At 37.2% G+C, this 20181-nt stretch overlaps 1 long non-coding RNA gene across 1 annotated transcript in view; it reads left to right on the top strand.

Annotated features, from left to right (window-relative positions):
• Window positions 1-3135: 3135 nt before the first annotated feature.
• Window positions 3136-20181, top strand: part of LOC121076870 — an 18574-nt gene continuing 1528 nt past the window's right edge. Inside the window, exon 1 of the long non-coding RNA XR_005823770.1 lies at window positions 3136-3211. This is a non-coding gene — a long non-coding RNA (uncharacterized LOC121076870). The remainder of the gene's footprint in view (window positions 3212-20181) is intronic.

Here is a 20181-nt window from a genome sequence, read left to right as displayed (position 1 = left end):
AGCTGACAGTTCTTATCATTACTTGGTGTACACAGATCTGTAACAAGACCTCTGTCAGCTAAAGCGATTTCCTTTTCTATATGATTTTTGCAAGTGTAATAAAATGGTGGAGTGCTTCTTGTGACTGCAAGTTGCAATGCGTGAAGTGTGAATAAGTTTTGCTAATGTGAATGGAGGTCTTTTAGATACCATCCAAATGGGTTCCAGAATTGCCCCACAGAGTTAGAAAGAAATCTGCTGCAGCTCGTGTACACAAAGAACCTGAGCTGCACTGGGACAAGAACCTCTGGGTCAACAGTTGCCTTTGATTAAGGGACATTGTCTCCTTGAAAGCTCTTACCCATACTCTTTGAAATATTTTTAGTTAGCAGTCCGCTGGCAACAACTGTCAGCTTGTGGAAACTTGCTTCGGGTCACTTTGTTTCCATGTGCTATATTACCTAGAAAAAGTCTGGTTCAGGCATCACCTCGAAATGCCAGCTGTAAGCTTACAAAAAGCTTTATTGCTGTCTGGCATTCAAAATGCAAAGTCTCATTCTTGTTGGTTGAATGTGCAGGTTTAATAATTTCAGTTTGCTGCATATTTTCAGAGGATCATGTTCCTCATCTTAATCAGTGTCAAGTTTCTATAGCAACTAGCATTTAAGAGTGTGAGGAGGTAACGTGTGCTGCTGTTACTGTTAGCTGTGGTGAGGTAGATGTTTCTGGTAACAGCATAGGGCACTGCAATGCGAGGGAGGCCTTTGGAAGAAGGTTCTCGGTGTGTACACGCATGGGAAGCTTGGAATGCTAAAGTTACTGGGAGCTTTTGTGATTTTGTAGTCTATGACACACATAGATATTCTTCTATTGATTTATGTAGACCGTCATGTCTTTAGGTTGCATTTTCTATTTTTCATTTTAACATCAAAGTGCTGCATACTGTGGGGGTGGCAAATCACATCTGTAAACACACGGTAAATTATTAGTGGCAAAGTAATGGCACTTTGTCTAAGAAAAGTAATCCTAATTCATTTCCTCATAGTAACCCAGGATCCTTAAGACTGTAATAAACATTATAATTAGATTGTAATTCAACTGTAATTAAGGAAGATTATTTTCCATAAGAGCAGTCATGTTGATCATACTGTTAGAGGTATGTGTGTGTATTTGTAAAAATCTGTGTTTTGTAAATATCCTTCGTGTGACCTTGTCCAACTCCTTTGGGCACCTCTTTTAATAGCTTTCTTTTTAAGTGATTTTATGCATCTGAAGAAAGACCTCATTGCACACTTCAGAACTAAAATAGCAAAATTTTTGCTAGGTATGCATGAAATTGCATGAAATTTAAACATTCATGACCTTGGTTCTTGTCTGGTATTGCTCCACAGGTTGGAAAAATTAAACAGGATTCATCTGGATCCACGTAGCTTCCCCCATGAGTGGAGATGAATGGAAAATTTATCCATTGTCCCTGCTTCTCCTGGGTCACGTGGACTTCGGAGGATTTGGAGCAGAAGGAGGGAGAAGCCTGAGAAGCAAACAAGTTGGAACTGGAGCCTGCCTTGGCAGTTGCAGCATGTAATTTATTAGGGAGCAGAGATGTCACTGGCAGAGGCCATTTCTCAGGGCCATTTTCTTGTCCTCCGTGATAGCTTGCTCCAGCCCTGCCTGCTTTATCCTCATTTCCTCTCTCCCTTCTGTTGATTTAGCTAGTCCTTTTTCAGTGCAGATCATGTTTGTATACATGAGTGGGTGTGCAAGAAATCTGCATGCTGTTGTGTTGTATGCCATGCCCTGTAGTTACATTCCTCTGCTCCAAGCTTACTTTGCTGTAAGGTTTCTAGGGCAGCAGTTATCATTGGGTGCACCTCCTGGAACCAGAGGTTCCAGGTAAAGGAACCGGAGCTTCCCTCTGGCTGCCTGCTTTATGCTGCGAGTCACAGAGCAAGGAGGTATCCCTGTATCTGCACATGTCCAGTTCCCATCTATGTGACTTCTGCCTGCACCCTGCCGCTGGTTTTCTACAGCGCTTAAAACAACCAGGTCCCAAATTTTTCTTGGCATTTTCTATAATTGTGTTGGAAGAAGTATATCACTCAGGCTTGAGGGAGTATTTAACTCTCAATAGGATTCTCTCAATAAGATAGCTTAAAGAATACATTATTTTAACATAAACTTTCTAGCTCACCATTGTCTAACTATGGAAAAAATTTCCAAATAAAGCTTGTAGCAGCGTAAATCTGGGCATTACAAATGAGGATGGAAAGTTTGAACTCTAGTTTTAACTGGGATAGGTACAAATAATTTTTGTGTAAATGTAACCAATTATATTTGGTCTGATCCTGTTGCCCTCACTCGTGGGAGCAGTCCTGCTCATTTCAAATAGCTGCAAGCTTTGCTTGTTCAGTAGAGACAGAGGAACCAATGCAAGCCTGTTCCAGATTTCCTTGATTCGCTTGCTTTTCCAGACTTTATTTAAAATTCTCAAACATTTTTTTCCATAGTACAGATTTTAATTGCTTATGTCAGATTTTATGTTTAATGAAGTATCTGAAAATGTTGGTGTTCATAGCAGATGTATCAGACTACTCCATTAGACACATATCACCCAAATAAAGGTGAAGATGACCCTCTTCCTAGTAAGTTTTAAGTTGCTGCTAAGAGGAAAAAAAAGGATAATCAAATTTACACTTGTATTAAATTTGCATTTATAAGCTATAATAGGAGAAAATTTGATACAAGTGTCTAGCTGAATCTCGCAAGTTATGGTCTAGTCAATTTATTTATCTTATGTAGCAATTCAGCTTTTTAATTTTATTTTGTTTTCAGTACCGGTGTCTCTAGAGGAAACATGGTAAATAGAAAAAAAAAAAATGAAGTGCATTAGGCCACTTGGTGGTGTAATATGCAAAGGAAAATGAACTTGTCTTATTAAAGTTAAGGAAATGTACGTGATAGACCATTTTTATTTGCTTATTAAAGCAGTGGTGGTTATCTGATCACCACTAGCAGTTACTTTATTAAAAACCTTTAATTTCAAGCAGTGAGTGAAACAAGTGTGTTTGGTAGGCTAAATTCAGGTTTTAGCTCAGCTCTTTCCAAAGGTGCTTGTGTTCAATTATTTGTTTTCTGTTTGTTGGTTTAGAAATCCCAAACTGGTTCACAGTGGGAAATGGAGCATTTAGAAATGGAGAGGACAATGGCCTGCAGCCCCCAGCATGTGACTTCAGTAAGAGCCTTGCTTTTCATCTGCTAGAGCCTGGGTTTCCCTCATACTCACAACAGGTGCAGCAGCTTCTTTTCAGCTCTGTGTTTTATATGTGACTGAGAAGCTTGGAGAAGGTGTGGGCTGCAATGCTTTGGGAGATACCTCAAACTGCACAGGCTGTGGCAAGGGAGCAGGGGTAATCAGTACCAGCAATGTCCTCAGCCCAGCGTGTTCTGCAAATGCATACACCTGCAAAGGCTACGTGTGGTAAGACTGAAACACAAACGCCCTGGTGCAGGGAATACCAAAAGGGAGGGTAACATGGGAGGATCAGTTTGCTGGGGCCCGTTTGTTTTTCTCCATACAATAAGGAGAATGAAACGCCCAGCTTTCCTTTGCCTTTCAATTCAAACTTCTTGTAGGCAGGTGCAAAATGTTTGAGCTCAGCAGGATGCCACAGGGTCTGCAGAGCAGTGTGCACACAGACAAAAATTTATACTGTATGCACTGGTGTTCATGTCAAGGGAGAAAAGTGAGGATAAAAGCATCAGGATAATGCTGCTCTGCAAATTCTAGCAGAAGTAAACAGTTTCCTTGCAGAGTGGGGCCTGCTAAGGGATGTCAGTTTTAGTCAAACTACTATTCTGAAGTGTTAATCAGAATTTTCTTTACTGGGGGAAAGAAAAAGTGAAGGAAAAAATAGGAAGTTTCAGTTCCCTTTTGACAGAAACATCAAAATAACAGCTTGGTTTCATTTTCAGATTGAGGAAGGGAAAAAATAAAGATGTTTCGACTAGCATTTGGCTTGAGTTTGATTTGGCTTTTTAGCTTACAGCCATCATATGAAGTAAAATTTAAGAACATCTTGAGCCTGGGCTGTTCAAATTAAACTGAAGACATGACTTTGTCCTTGATGGATGTACCAAAGCATGTCTTTGAAACTTTCGGACTGAAATAAGTAGCAGGTACTTGCTAGAACTTTAAGAACAAGTGACCAGGGTGCTGAGCAAGTCGGTGCTAACCTACTGGGACATGCCTTAGGTGAGATTATCTGTATCATTTCACTCTGTTCCTCTGCCAATCCAGAATGTACGGTTGAAGTGAGAACTTCACCTGTGGGAGGTAAGAATGGTAAGGAGGTCTTTAAGTCTGTACGGGGCACGCTCCTGTGCTTCAGAGGACGTCATCTGTAATGGTTGCTCTGCTGCTATTAGGCTTGCTGGTATGGGTGATGACATCCTGGACTGTGTTCTCCGGGAATGTCTTCCACAGTCTACAGCTCTTTACATAATCAGACCTAAAATTTATTCCACTCTCCCATAGCAAGCAAGGTGACAGACTATTGATTAATTTACGCTGTGGATATTATCTCCTAAAACTTTTAAGTGGTACTTATGACCAAAGGTGAGATGGGAATGGGAGAGGCATAATTTATAACATTCTTCTATAGTTCCTGTGATATCCCCCGCAATTTTGTTCTCTGAAAGCTTGGAGGATGGAAGCATAAACAGAGCATCCAGTAGGGTCACTTGAGCCTTTAGTTTGCTGATTATATGTAATCAAAATAATGTTATTTCAATACCCAAGTATTAAGGACATGTTGAAGGCTATGAATATCTTAAAAAATAAAGTAGGATGTGTGTATTTCTAGGCAGTGTCTGGTCTGAACCGTGAATTGTTTGAAAGTATTCATTCTCCTCTCATTGAAACTTCTAGTTCTCTTGAATAAGGTCCATTCAGCTTTACAGGTTTGAGAGATGCATTAACAAGCTGGGTGACAGGATCAGCAACAGGATAGACCCATGTTTAATTGTAGTGTAAAGACACTTGGAGACGTTGCTCCTATGTCAGCTGGTAACCGTTTCTCCTGCTTCAAGAGATTTCTTTGTTGTCTGAGTATGGCTCTTGGGGCAGTTGATGACTCTTTGCAGTTTCACTAGACAGTTACGGTGCTCTGTAACAAGATACAGGGATATTTTTGTTGTTGTTGTTGTGCTTCAGTTTTCCTTAGTGTTACAGCTTCAAGGATATTTAAGTCTTCATTATTTTTGTAATTTTTTTTTTAATCTTTTTGTATAGATTGTGCAGTGGGAATGTGAAGTAGTAACTGCTATGAATGCTCCCTGACTTTTGCTGTGATTAAATTTTTTTTAGATTTTTTAGATTTTTTTTTTTTTTAAATGATGAACCCATTCCATGCAGTGGAATACAGATTAAAAAAAAAAAAAAGATTGTCTGGGTTGGAAGCTGATAATAGCAGAAATGAATTGAAATGAAAACTATGAGAGATTTTTCTGACTAGGCTGATTTACCTGAACTCTGTACAGATTTTAGTTCTTCTGAATTCTTTAAGAATAACCAGCATGAGGTGGATTCAAAGGGAATATGGATGCAGTTGATGGGGAGGAGTACGTCTCCACTATACTCGTATTATGCATCTCTTTATTACACTGCTTTTCTAATGAAAGGGTTTGCCAACAGAACTGTACAAAATGATAAATAAATGGTCTCTTTTTTAAACCACCTTTAAATGAAAAAGTAACGAATTTGGTCCAGGGAGTGGAGGAAGGAATTCAAGTATTTTAGCATGTAACTGCTCAGATGGAGTCTGTTTGGTTAGACATAAATTTTTTATGTCATTGCTTATTAATGTTGTTGTGCCAAGTGTTTATGCATGATTATCCAAGAAGAACTGGATGTGATCAATTCAAAATGGCCTTGTCAGAGTGCATGAAGAATTCACTCTGAGATATATGTGGATATAAATGCTTTATGACTTATTCTGACAGGGTATTCACATTGCTGCTTTAGGTATTTCTCCCAATCTTTCCATAGGATCTGATCACAGTTAGTGCTTTATTCTATTAATTTAAAACATGAAAACAACAATATGGCCACTTCTCGCTGGACTTTTATATATCCTATTAAATTAAATTGATCATACCAGTGATCTACCCGGATCTGTCACCAACAGATACTTAGAAGATCTGCCTCTGGTTGCAGCAATTTCCTTCTATTTCCTTTTAATAGAAGGTGAACTGAATTACAGCGTGCTGTAGGCTTGGGGGAGAAATAGATTCTGACCTTGGGGCTACACTTTTTATGTAGGTTTCTGTAAGCCCTTCTTTCCCCTCTGTGGTCTTCACGCCTCCAAAGAAAACTACTAATTCTAAAAATTGCTTAACAGGTTTATGAAATTTTGCATAGAGTTGCATTAGGCAACTTAAATGCGCAGTGGCATGGTTATTCCCTGATGTTACATCCTGATGTTGACCACCTATTTCTCGGAAGGACGTTGTCTTACATACTGAGAATGGAATGATCCAATATTATTTGAAGTTTTAAGCTCATGTTTATGTTTTTGTTTTGTTTTGTTTTTCATTGTCTTATGATGGGTGGTTCCAGGGACGATTGGGCTAGAAGGTAGTTTTTTAATCAATGGTTTACATTTTCTGTCCCTCATTTCACTCACATGCCCTTGTTTTTCCATACACAAAAGCATGAATTTCAGTCATAGTTACCCTCATGTCAAATTACTGTATCTTGGAAAAACAAAATTGTCGGTGAAATTGTCTGTGTTTAACCTTACAACAAGTTAGCCAGTAATTTTGCCCCAAACCCATAGTATTATTTATAGTTTGTTTGTTTGAAAGGAGCACTTTCTTATCTTTGTTGATACAGGGTAAAACTTGGAAATGTGCATTCCAGAGACAAAATTAATTTAGATTTATTTTTTAAAGTACTATGATTATTCTAGTGGAAGTTGTGGCATTTTCAATGCTTGTAGTTGCTATTTTTTTCTCTTAAAATTTGTCCTTATTGAAATATCTTTATTAAAATATCTGAAAGTTAGACATGTTTCTTAATGTAATTCCCTATCTCAAGCTACTCCTAAGTACTGTTTAGCCAAAGATATGCATAGGAAGCAGTACAGGAAGAAGTTTTAACCATACAGTAGGTGGCACTTTCAGAGTCCTTGTTGGGCTGGTTATATTGCTGGAAATGTTTATTTGAGATAATCTATCAGAGGGGGTTGCAAAAGTTTTTCTGTTTTTTGTAGAATCTATTTCTGATTTTGCTGGTAGATGCTACATAAAAAGACAATGCAATTTCAGAAAAATAATTTAACATTCTTGCTTGATTTCATTTGAGGCATAGATGTAGGTCATACTTCTTCAAGCGAAACCTTATATTTATTGTTACCTGACAGAATTCTTGCTTGATAGTATAGAGCAACACTTCACAGTTGCCAAATTTCACTAGAGATAAAGTGATAATCTCTGGCTATAAGTTGTAAATTGCTTTGGGATAAAAGGTACTGCATAAATGTAAATTGTTACCTTATTAAATGCAAGTGTCACATAACATGGTTTTCAAAATACTAATGAGTATTTTCTCTACAGGTCTGATCTCTTTTTAAAGATAAAATAGCACTGGGTTTATTTTATCAACGTAAAAAGTTATTATCTAACACATTGTGAATGTTATTGATATAAACAAACATTTGGAAGTATTATGAGATAAAATAAGATGAAGTTTTACAGTGTTTTTATTAGTTTTAATGTTTTGATTACCAATCAGATTGCTTATTTTTATGATTAAATTAAAAGAAATGTTTTATGATAATACTTATTAAAATACTTTTCGGGGAGTCTTGTATCTGCTTTTAACAACACAGAAGTCAAAATGTCATAGAGACTATTCTGGATGTGTGCAATGATTAAAGATGTTAACATCAAAAACACTGAATGGGAAGATTGTTTGGGGGATTTTTAACTGAAGTACTGATGAATACTGTTTTGTGATTTTTCTATATCGTTTCTGTTACTTCAGTTACTTCTCCCCATTCATATGCTTGGCTTTTAATAGGAGGAACAAAAATCAATGAGACTATGACTTAAATGAATGGTTTCATCGGTAGCTTGCAAGATCATAAAATTCTTACCAGTCTAATTGTGGTTGTTAAGAAGTGTTTAGTCTGTTCTGCCTGACTAAATCTAACACTCATCTGAGCAACCATAAGAATATGAATACATTTTTACATACCAGCTACTGAAATTTGACAGGTAATATGCTTTAAAATGATTTTGCTTCACGAACTTACTTTATCGAAGGAAGAAATGGAGAAAAATAGGAAGTATTTAAGTAAAATTGCTTGGGAAGAAGAATCATAGCTGTAGAGCAAACAGGGGGAAAACTCCCACATAACTGGGAATTGTCAAGTTCTGTTATAGCTGTGAGAAAACCAGAAAGCCAAGTTTGATGAGAAATGGTAAGACTAAGTGGGAAAAAAAATCTATGAAGGCTTAAATAATGATGTAAGATATATTCCCATAGCACGTAAAATTTTGTTGTTGTTATTGGACGCTGAACTTGTCCACCATAATTTCCTTTTGTGCTGAACTACGTTTCATTCATAATATATAGTCATATATTTTTAGGAATACTAAATGGTAGGCTCTCTTGTCTATAAATGAAGAGAGTTTTATGCATGTACATTTTAGCAAGTCTAATTTCACTTTCAGAGCATGTTTACATCAGGTAAACACTCTCATTCTGTGTTCTGATTGTATTCATTATTATTCTGACATAATTCATGTTGTAAAACATGGGAAGAGAGTAATGCTAATATAGCAATAAGCAGTACAGAAAAAATGAAACTAAGTTTTCCAGATGTATTGCTAAGCTGACCTCATGACCAAAAAGAATCAGAAATCAGATGTTATTTTCTGTCTTCTCTTGCTGAAAATATTAATTTATTTTTTATTGTTGCTCAACACAGGATCACGAAAGACTTATGCACTCTTGTAACAATAACTATGAACAGACTGTAATATCCTGCTCTGTGAAATGATAATACCTGCTAAAAACTGAAGGAGGTGCAGTAGAATAGCTTTATTCTAAAACGGTTGTTTTTAAATTATTTTCTGCTTTTGCTACCATTTCCCTCTTAGGAAAATAGTGTGTTCAGGAGAGCTACAGAAAGAGGTGCCAGATATATAAATCACCATTTTTATTCTGTTCTTTAGATATCTAAAGGTTATGTATGGCTCTGGTCTTTAAAAGCAACATGGAGATGTTCTACAGCTGCTTGCTGATGTCTGACTCAACAGTGCCTCACACTCCTACCTGCCTGCAGGTGTCGTGGTGTATTCTACTGACGTGATTAAAATAAGCGTTATTTTGTGAAAAAAAGGTATAAGGCATAGAGGGAATCTGAATAAGTATTAAGGATGAAGATACCATGAAGAGAACAGCTTTCTCAAAAGGGAAACTTTATTTACCCTAGGCTCTCATGGTCCTGTCAATATCAGTGTACTGTTAAGGCATTTCACAAAAATATAGCATTTCTTTAGCACAATGACTTATTTAGCAGTCTCCCCAGGCTATTCCAGACTTTCATTAGAACTATATCATTCTATCACAGATGCTTATTTATACCCTTTCACAGCCTGATTAAAAAAACAAAACAGAGCATTTGTTTTTCTAAGCTAAACCAAATGATAGTGCTGGTATTCTGGGGAAATTACTGTTTTACACAGCTGAATAGTTGACTTGATTGTCCTTCAAGTGCATTTCACTTTGTAGTGGAGGATTTGCATGGGCTATACTTGACTAGAGACAACACCTTGTGCTTTAATTCTTTGGCAGCAGTTCACCATCAGAGGTCTGCACGTTTTGCTCTATAAACCAGCTCAGTGTCTGGTGTCATTGTACTTACAACTAAAGGAAGAAGCGTACGGCTTAGCTGAGCTGGTGTGTGCTGGTGTCAGCTGAACTGGGGAGTAAGGGTGGAGGTGCGATGACTTCTCTTAGCCAACAGGCAGTTATTCAAGTAATAATCTTTTCAGTCAAATGCACAAGTCTTCCCACCTTGAAATAAGTCAGACTTCTGACAGGCTCTGTTGATAGATTTCAAGCCTCTTTATATTAGGCACAGACTGTAATAAGCACTGGCCATAAGCATTGCATTATTTTCCTTGTCCTAAACGACCTTATTCTGTGAATGTAAACTTCTTCAAGGCATTTTGCAGCCAGGGCTTCTGCTTTTGTAACATGACTGCTGTGGCTGCCACTGAAGAGAACTAAGATCAGGATTTCCAAAGGTAAACTTGAATTCTCACATCAATCTTGGCAGTTGGGGATTTCACAGTCCACACTGGCGTGTTCTATGGATGAGGTGTTTATGATAATATTTGCCAACCAGCCAGAGAGAAGAGCAAAATAGACAGGACTGCTGTTTCTTACCAGGAATGCTATAGTTACAAACAGTCAAATGCTGCCTCCTCGTAAGAGTTTAGCTTAGCCTACAAAGCAGAAAAGACATTTTCCAGTTATTAGCACAACTCCTGGAGTATTTTAGCCCAGATTTATTCAAAACTTGGTTTTATTCTAGAAATCAAGTTACTCTAGGATTACTTCTGTGCAAACAACAGAAGAATTTGGCTTCTCTGTTGGCTTTCTTTATAAATAATTCTGAGTTCTTTTCCATAGCCTTCATTTTACACTGACTGATGCAAAGCTTCAGCTACTGAAAGTTCACAAGAAAAAAAGAACATGTATTTTGTATCAGCTGTGAAAATCTGCTGTTGAGTGACACCTCTGCAATCAGTAGGTCAACAGAGCAGAATCAAGCTTATTGTTTCCTTCACAAGGAAGGCCAAAACTGAAGAGCCGCAGCCCCACTTCTGATTTGTACTGTTCACTACCACATCCATCTGCATAAATATGCTTCCTTACAGAATTTAGATGAATAGAAATGCCTCCTTTTTGGCTTTATTAATGCCATTTATTTTTAATAGAGGGGAAAATTGAAATAAGTTCTTTATGTGGAGTCTGTTGAGGAAAGGAATCTGGGGAAAAAAAAACTTAAAAGTTAATTTTTTTTTTTTTTATCTTGAAATCTTGTGCTTAGTAAGTGTTTAAAAATTTCTGGCAGTCCTGTTAGTAAAAATAATTATTCACAGCCTTCTGGGTGTTGTGGATCTTTTCATTTTATATGTTCAAAAGAAAGGGGGATTCTTCTGAATCCTCAAATGTACAAAAGTACATTAATTTCATTTTCATCACATTTCTTCAGTGCATTAGATTTGCAAGGATTTTTAACCCAGAGATTTAGCAGTAGTGGGGGAAGACAAGCTTTTTTTTTTTTTTTTTTTTCAGGAGGGCGTTTTGGGTCATTTTAGATTAAAGCAATTTCAGTTCATGCTATTATGTTGGTTTCCTGGTTACAGTTCAGTTTTGATTCCCCCTCTAGAGAACACACAACAGGGAAAAATGTTGGCAACTCTATTGGACTTCTGGGTTGTTGGGTTTCTTTTTAATTTTAGCGTGTATTCTAGTTAATACTTTTGGATAGTGTCAGCCTTACTTCCCAGGTTAGTTCCACTGATCATCTTTTTGGGGGAAGCATATTTATTAGGTGGGAACTGCTTATGTAGAACTCATCAGTGTGACTAGAAGTGATGGATCTTCCTTCTTTGATCAGGGGAGTCCGGTTCCTCAAGAGCACAGAAGACTTGCACAATGTAACTAAATACAAGATAACACCACAGTTTACAAAAATAGTGCCGTACACTCCAACAACTGCACAATACAGAGGCTGTAAAGATGCCCACCAGGGATTCTTCTTATGCAGCCATTTTGTAGAGCTCCGTGTAGAGTATGGCCACAGGAGGAAAGCTTGGGTAGTGTTTGCATGGTAGGGGGATCTCTGGGTAGTTCCACTACTGATGCACAGTCCCAAAAATATCTGAATTGTTTGAGTGAGCACATTATACCTTTTGGATAAAGGAATTTTCCTGAAAGGAAATGCTGAAGTGACCTCTCAGTGTGAATTCTGTGTCACACCTACTACAGGTGCAATGATAAATTCCACTGCTCTTTTCTAATAAATGATCTAAGTGTATTGGATCACATGCATTGCTGGCCATTTCCATGGGTGCTTAGGAAGATCATCCTCCAAAACAGAGGTGTTGGAAGTTCTGGTGTCCATAGCAAATTTAGTCACATTCTTTCTTCCCTATTTATTTTTAGCCCAATGTAGATTTATGTTTCACTGTCCTTTGCTAATCACCCAAACACTTGCTGAATGTTTTATGATGGGTCTGTTTCTCTGGGAGTGACCAGTACACTGGGTATTCCTGGTGACAACTGGTACTTCGTAAATGCAGTATATTAATAGCATAAGAGCTTTATTACTTATTATTTAGAGATTTACAGGTTGTTTCTATTAAGAGAAGATTTTTTTTTTCTTTTAACGTGAAAAGACACACAAAAGTGTACCATATTCACAGAGAGTAGATAGTCTTGTTTATCTAAACATGGTTGGGATTAAATAGCAGCAAATAGTTTATTGATTTATGGTTCCAAATCCTTTGGTTTAGAAAGTGTTCTTGCTCTCTTGCTTTCTCTGTCAGCTTTCTCTCATCTCTTACCATGCTTTTCTTCCTGTGTCATTGACTTCCCTGCTACCTACATTTTTATTTATTTATTTATTTTTCCTCTGGCTGCCTCAGGTTGTTTTTAGTGTTCAGTATTCATTTGCATGTGACTCCACCAAAAATCCACAGGTGGATTTTAGGAAAACCTTAGTCTACCTGGCCCAACCTCTAGAACTTCAGCCAGGGTTGCGGAACTGTGTTGGGAATGGTGGCATCCTTGTTCAGCTGTTACCATGAAAAAATGGACTTCAAGCTGTTCTCTTAATGGCATGTGGCTGCTGTACCTGCTACCCTGAAGGCAATTTATAAGACTACCTGTAGGTCAAAACCCCATTTCTAGGAGGCTGCCTGATCTTCAGTATATCATTTTAGCTGTTAAGCTTGAATGGATGTCCCTTTCATGCATCTAATGAGGTTGTGAAGACAAGAGGAATACTTTCCTGTGCAGCATGTACCGCTTGGAATGTTACTGCTGTGCTACCTCTTCACTCGTTTTGTTTGAACATGTTATTCAGCATTTAAGTCAGCACTGATTTTCCAGTAATATTGCATAGAATTAGGATTTGGATATAAATGCAATGATATCTGATATGACTTCAGATCTGATACTATAGGAACTGTTGCTTTTACGTGGAGCAGAAGTTCCATATTTCATTGTCTTAGTTCCACAATCAGATACACATTTGCTTAACAGTAGGGAGGATCTATGGATCTATGTCTGTATTCATTCATGGAGAAAACCACCACCATCTAGAAGGAACAGTCTCTTACACTTGTGATTTTCAGACTGATTTAGCAGCTCGGTGGGTTTCACATTTATATGACAACTGATGCTGCTTTTTTATGGATTTGGGATTCTCATTTTTGGTTTTGATTGACATTAGAATCTAACACACTAAAAGGCTGCCTGTCTGATGTATACTCTGGTTGTGTTGCTACAGAGCTCAGGGTTTCATTGTGCTAGATACTATAGATGCCTACAGAAAGACGGTCTTTACCCAAAATAGCTTGCTATCTAAATACATACCAGAATGGAGCTACAGCTTTTTATATTTTGGTGAGGTTATGGCTCAGAATGTTTTCCTATATTTTTACCTAATCGTATTTTCACTGCCTCAAAACATGATTTACGTCAACTTCCATTAAAGCTTTTAAGATTTAGGAAAATTTTCCGTCTCATAATTTTATTTGTTCATAGATTTGTACTTGTGTGATTTATGATGTACCTGGATTAAAAATAAATGAAACCCAAAGAATAAACATATGGTGTATAAGAAAATTCCTTTACCCAGTTTTGATCTTGGGGGCCGTGAGCTCCTTCAGTGGTGTGACAGAAGCCATAGTGCTGCCCAGGGTTGCTGCTGTGTTTATGTGCAGTAAGGAGAAGCTTTCAGTGACCACTGCTTCACTGTGACTGTCGCTGTGCTCAACAGGTCTGGTAATCCTGATAAGCCTAGAATACGTTCATTTTGTGTTTGTACAGCTTAAAGAGATCAGGGTAATGGGACAGAATACTGTTGAAATAGATGGTATCTGAGAATAGACTGCTGCCATAACAGCCTTTTCCTGTAGCTTTACACAAAACAACAACAAAAAAATTGCTAGGACTGGGCGGTAGATCTGATGATGTTAGAGCATTTTCCACCCAGTGACTGGGTGTCTAGAGATGATTTGTGGGGTGGGGGGAGGAAATGTATCAGCATTTTATTTACACTGGTTATTTTATTTTAGAATGATGAATGTCAACTTTTCTTTAAGTGTGATTCTTCTGATGTAACTTGAATGTTTACTTTAATTGTTTAATTATTTTAGGCTTTTTGTTGAAGTTTCTTCTCTCTCTCCATTACTAACAAGTTACGCTTTCATCCTCAGTGTTATACAGTGCAAGGTGAAGTACTCATTGAAAGGTTATTTGACATACTGAAAGAATGAAAGTCTAGTGAGATATGAATATATATATATAATGACAGGACAGATATATAATGATAGGAGTGCATTGCAGTTGAGATGTACAACATAGTGGGTGATTTAACTTATATGAAGGGTAAATATGTTGTAGAAAGTTCTCATTTATACCTTTACTATCATATAAGCTAGTATTAAATGCTCAGTATAAAAAGAGTAATTTTGACTAAATAAGTGGAAACTGCGTGTAGTCAGTAATTGCTATTCTCATCATAGCAGCAAAGCAAAAATATGTAGTATTACTTTGGGGATGCTATTTTGGATGAAAGAATGTTGTGTTTCAAGGCTAGTGGAAAGTATGATTAATGCTTTAGAAATGAAGTATTTTGGATGTTTCTGTGTGTGGAGTTACTGCCATACCACTATAAAGAGTTAGTCCTATGTTGTAAATGAGCTTCAGCCTCATGTTTCCTTGTCTGAGATGTTTAAAGGTCATGTCCCTTTTAGGAGTTTTATTTCTAAAAGTAATGGAGCAGAAACAGTTTCCTCTTTGAAATCTTTTTAACTGTCAAATGCTGAATGTAAATTCAGTTGGGCTTTGTAGCAGTTCTGTTTTTGTCTGACACAGTTTGTGCTGGGTCCTTGCCTGTTTGCTTCACACTGCTCCTTCCAGTTCCTTGTTTACCACTGCTAGCACAGTTACTTGCAAGCAGGCAGCTGCTTCCAGAGAATAAGTTGCAGTTTGAAACGATGGCTTTGTATAAAGTGATCTAGTTTTTGGATTTGTTCTCTTTGGTCATGTGATAGTGGAATATCATTTGAACTACATTGATTGTATAAGTTGTGTTTCTGGGAAAATGATGATGGAGTCCTTGAATGACATTGAGCCTTCTATCCAAAAGGAAGAGTCACTCTTTGTGTGGGTTTGTCCTGGAAGGCTGATAGTAAGCAAGGAGCTGATAAAGTCAGAACGAGGTGATGCTGAGATGTAAGATTTGCAACTCAAAAGCAGAAGGTAGAAAAAGAAAAATCATAATACTGTCACGATCAGAAATGGGATGAAAGAAGTGGTTAACTTGGGGGGTTTTATCAGGGAAAGCAAGAACAGAAGTACCTGGATTCATGTTCAAGATGATCAAGTTTCAAATATGAAATCAGAAAGCTTTCTGAGGTCAGGAATAGAAGATCAGCAGAGAAGGAGTTTGGAATGGCAACAAGACCAAGCTTATTAACTGCTTGGGATGAGGTGGTGCAGGCAAACAGCTTGTTTACTCCTTGTTCTTAGTCAGTTCTTCTCTGAAATGCTGTTGTGAATTATCTGTAAATTCGTCAACTATGGGGGCTGTTTGGAGAGCTTGCAGTGATATTTCACAGTGATATATTTACATTTTTAATCAATTTTAAAAACCTTATTGAATTCATATGCTGAAAATGAAGCAGGTATCAATTGGAAAGAAATGTTTCTTGAAAAAAGCCAAGGCATTCAGGAAAGTAGATGAGAATAGTGGTGTATAGGAATATATTTTTTCCTCTGAACTGTATGTTGGAATTCTTTACTGCAGCAAAGTAGTTCCAAGTCACAGTTTATACATTCAATTGTTTGCAATGCAAATTGGAAACCAGCCTTGTCATTCTTCACTCATGTTCCACTCCACAGCCTAGAATCCAGGAGAGCTTTGGAAACCCATAGCTGACATTGTAATGGTGTATGGCTTTACCACAGTGTGAATTCCTTTTAATGTCAGTTTCTCTATGGGGGATTAGCCACCACAGATGTCACAGATCCTGGGAATATCTTCCATGATAAAAAAAGGAAAGCTGGCATCTCAACTGTCATTTAACAGACTTGTTAATTTATGTGTTTTATGACATTTGATACCTGCAGATACAGTAACCTGGTCTTCAAATGCTTGCTGGTTTGATTGCAAAATGTGTATTAATTTATATTCTTTTAGAACAGTTAATTATACAATTTTGTGTTGTCATTGCTTTGGCTTTTTTAAGATATCAGTGGATAAATTAAGAGCGCTGACCTTCCCATTACATAGATCTTAAAGCAAGCCTCTCTGACTAATAACTTCTCCCCCCACCCCACCCCCTTTTTTTTTTATTTTTTCCCCTCATCCCCATGTAATGTTAGTCTAAAATGCTGATTAAGGTCAAAACAAGTTTATGCCATTTAAAAACAGACATATGGAAAGTTCCAGTGCTGAGCTGCATAAGGTATGAGGGAGGAATTTATAGCCTTGCAATGCTCCCAGTGCTTCTCTTTTATTAACTACCCTAAGCATCCTAAAATTCTCAACAGCAATCTGCCTGACAACAGGGAACCCTCTAAATCTGTATTTAGTAGTAATCACTCTGCCCCAACAGTACTCCAGATAGTTGTGTGTATCAGGTGTTCTGTGACCTCCCAGCAAACTGTTACGCTTTGTTCTGCACTGTAGATGTGAAAAATAATGCAATTCTTTTGTTTTACTCTTACTTAAAAACAATGGTATGATTCTTAAATTCTGCTTTACTAATTTTGCTTGTAAAAACATATTTGTCTCTTCGTTTTAAAGAAATAGCTAAAAAGACAGCATTCCACAATGATTTTAAGCATGTAACCCTTGTTCTATTTATACACTTTTCTTTTCACTTGCTTCAAGTGAGGGACACTTAGCTGTCCTCTGGAGGAAAGAAAAGAGACTAACAAGTTTGTCAGTATTTACTCTTTTTGAAAAGTAGGTCCTCAAGATCTGTATCCTAGTGGTGATCTAAAAAAAAAATAATTAAAAAAAGATGATACTATTATTCCTTGCTAGTGCAACAGAAGAGCTATCATCTCAGTAGTTCTTGTAGCCACAGAACGACACAGAGAGCTCATGCTTATTAGGTTACCTGCTACCTGTTAGAACCCTAAGGTTGTCAGAGTTACTGCTTTCCAGGATACTCCATCCTGTAAGTATGTCCACCCATATTTGTTCATAGATATAAGAGCTCACATTTTTGCTTTCTTTGCATCTATTTTTTAATTGGCTATACATGACCTGTTCATGGTATGGTTAAATTCTCCTCCACTTGTTATCAGCAAACTTTATCAATATTTATACACTTTTCTTCTTTGTCAGTGTTGAAAACATGAAACACTATTGACCACAGATCCCTCTTTTCTTAATAATTACTTATTTTTAATTGTTTGCCTGTTTTTTTTTTTTTTTGTACTAAATATTAATTAAAATCAAGAACAGGTGTTCATCAAAGATCTTCCAATGCAATTTATTATGTTTGTACCTCCCACCTTCATCAACAAAACTTGTCATTTCATAAAATAAGAAGATGAAATAAATCTGTTGTAACCTTTATGCTTTTTCCCAAGCTGCAATACAATTGGGAGATATGTATTCCCTGTAAACATTTAGAAATTTGCCTCTTTATGTTCTTAGATTTCTGCTAAAGACTCTTCTGTAATAACTGTATAAATATGGTAATGCATAACGCAGTGTTATGCAGTTGTCATTTATTCTTATAATGACTAGTGCACACAGACTTTGGTGTAGCGTGGTGTGGTTATGTCCAAATAGGCTGGCCTGGGGCCTTGACGACATCACAGAACTTAGGGGAAGCTGTAGCATCTGCTGGCATTCAGGGTAAATGTTTTTGTGGTTAATTTATACTCAGTTTTGTGCTGGTAGATTCTCCATTTTCAAACTAGCAATTTTACAGCTATGTTGAGTATGTTTCCAGAGATCATATTAAAGATGTGTCTGTCGGGTGTAAGGTTTTGAGGAAAGGCTATGGAAAAGTACAGAGAATTGAAGCTCCTGAATGTTGAAATCCTAATGTATGGTTCCTACAGTGACACTGTGAATAATGGCATATTTGCTTCCATGAAATAATGTTATTGTCTTTGGTGTCATGTTTCAATTTTTCACTGCCAGAGGTTGATCAAACCTCTCTTGTGGAAAAAATACCTGGAAAAAATATGTCCTTTGGGAGGTTTAGGTGTGTTGCCTTTCCATTTCACTGGGTGAGCCAATGGTTTTGTTTAAAGAAAGGGGTAATAAACAGTGTCTGAGTTATATTCTACAGCGCTTTAAGATCTTTGTCGTATTAGCCTATCCTTATTTTCTTTTGAAGTTAAGTTGCCAGTCATCCCCTTATTTCTTTTCTTTTTTTTACCTCTGTCCTTGACCCTAGTGTTAGACCGTTGAACCCCTCATATATGTTATCTTTTTTGACACTGGTCAGAATGGGACAGCCTCTGATGAGGATGTTTCATTGTTTTGCAAAATACCATATTTAAGAGAGGATTTCTGCAGCTACAAAGGGCAGCTAGACATCTGACTGAAAATCAGTGCTAACTGAATACTTCACTCCCTCTGTACCTTTGAAAATCTCACCGTATAATAATATTTCCCACTGGAGTTGTCTGAATGAGAAAGATAACAGATGTCTGTGTATCATGATTGCTTACCCAAGACATTGCTGTGTAAACCTAGTAAGTAGGGATCAAGATACTTTGTGATATGCTCTACCATGCCAAAACAGTGGGTAAATCTTTTCACTGAAGTGGTGATTTGGAAATTTATATTTAATCCAAATAGTCCCTAAGTGCCACTACAAAGAAGTAAGAATTAATTGCATTATTTTGGTGACATACATTGTATGCAGTACAAGTTAGAATAACGTGCACTGTGTAAAGATTTTCAGTATCAGTTTTATTAATTCAGGGAGAAAGTTTGAAAATTCTGGTGTATTAGCATGCTAAATGCATTTCTGAATTTCTGAAGTTCCATATTTTTGACTTAGAAAGTGAGTCTACCAAGGGCGATGTTAATAGACGGTATTTTTAGCTATTTTTCAAACTTATATGTTTACACAACCACTTTTTTTTTTCTTAGTTTAACAAATATGTAGGACAAGTTCAGCAAGACAATAAGTAGTGTCTAAGTAAACTGGATGTATGAACAAAAATTTCCTAAACTGCGCATGTGTCCCAGTCCCAGTGACCCTCTAAGAAACATTTACACCTGTGAATGCCTATATCACTTAGAAAAGCAAGATTTAGCCTGCATCAACACATCAAAGTTGCGGTGCCTTTGTAGCCCAGATATGTACACTCGAGTTAGCTTTAATCTTCAGTAACAGTAGTAGCAAAGATGCCATGTGAAGGGCTCCAGCATGGAGCAGCAGCCAAAGTAAGTGTCCGTTAAATGGATTATATTTCATTTTGCAGTTGACAATACAGTTAGTGCCAGGTGACTTTAGTAATGTTTTTAATTGGGCCTGTTAGATTAACTCTAGCAAAAGCCAGTCTAATTCTGCTGTCATCTTTACTGTGCATGCCTGTCGTTTGACTCAAGTCACTGCAGTGCTAGTGAAAATTGTATTTCAGACCTGTCAGATGAGAGAGACATGCTGTGATGTGACATGTGATCACTGGTGACATACTCATGGCTCAATCCTGACAAAGGAGAAGCTCACTGAGTTCACAAAATATATAAGAATAAACTTTATTTTAACTGTGAGACTCATGAGAGAGCATAAAACAGAAAAAGAAAGACACCCCTACCTGGTTCCTAAGGGAGCCCTGAACTACAGATTGCTAGGGGCTGGGAGATTTTAGCAGACTGAAGAATCACTGTATGATTATTTTGT

Source organism: Cygnus olor, chromosome 12 (assembly GCF_009769625.2).
Source record: "Cygnus olor isolate bCygOlo1 chromosome 12, bCygOlo1.pri.v2, whole genome shotgun sequence".
Taxonomy (NCBI): domain Eukaryota; kingdom Metazoa; phylum Chordata; class Aves; order Anseriformes; family Anatidae; genus Cygnus; species Cygnus olor.
This window is presented reverse-complemented; position numbering and strand designations above follow the sequence as displayed.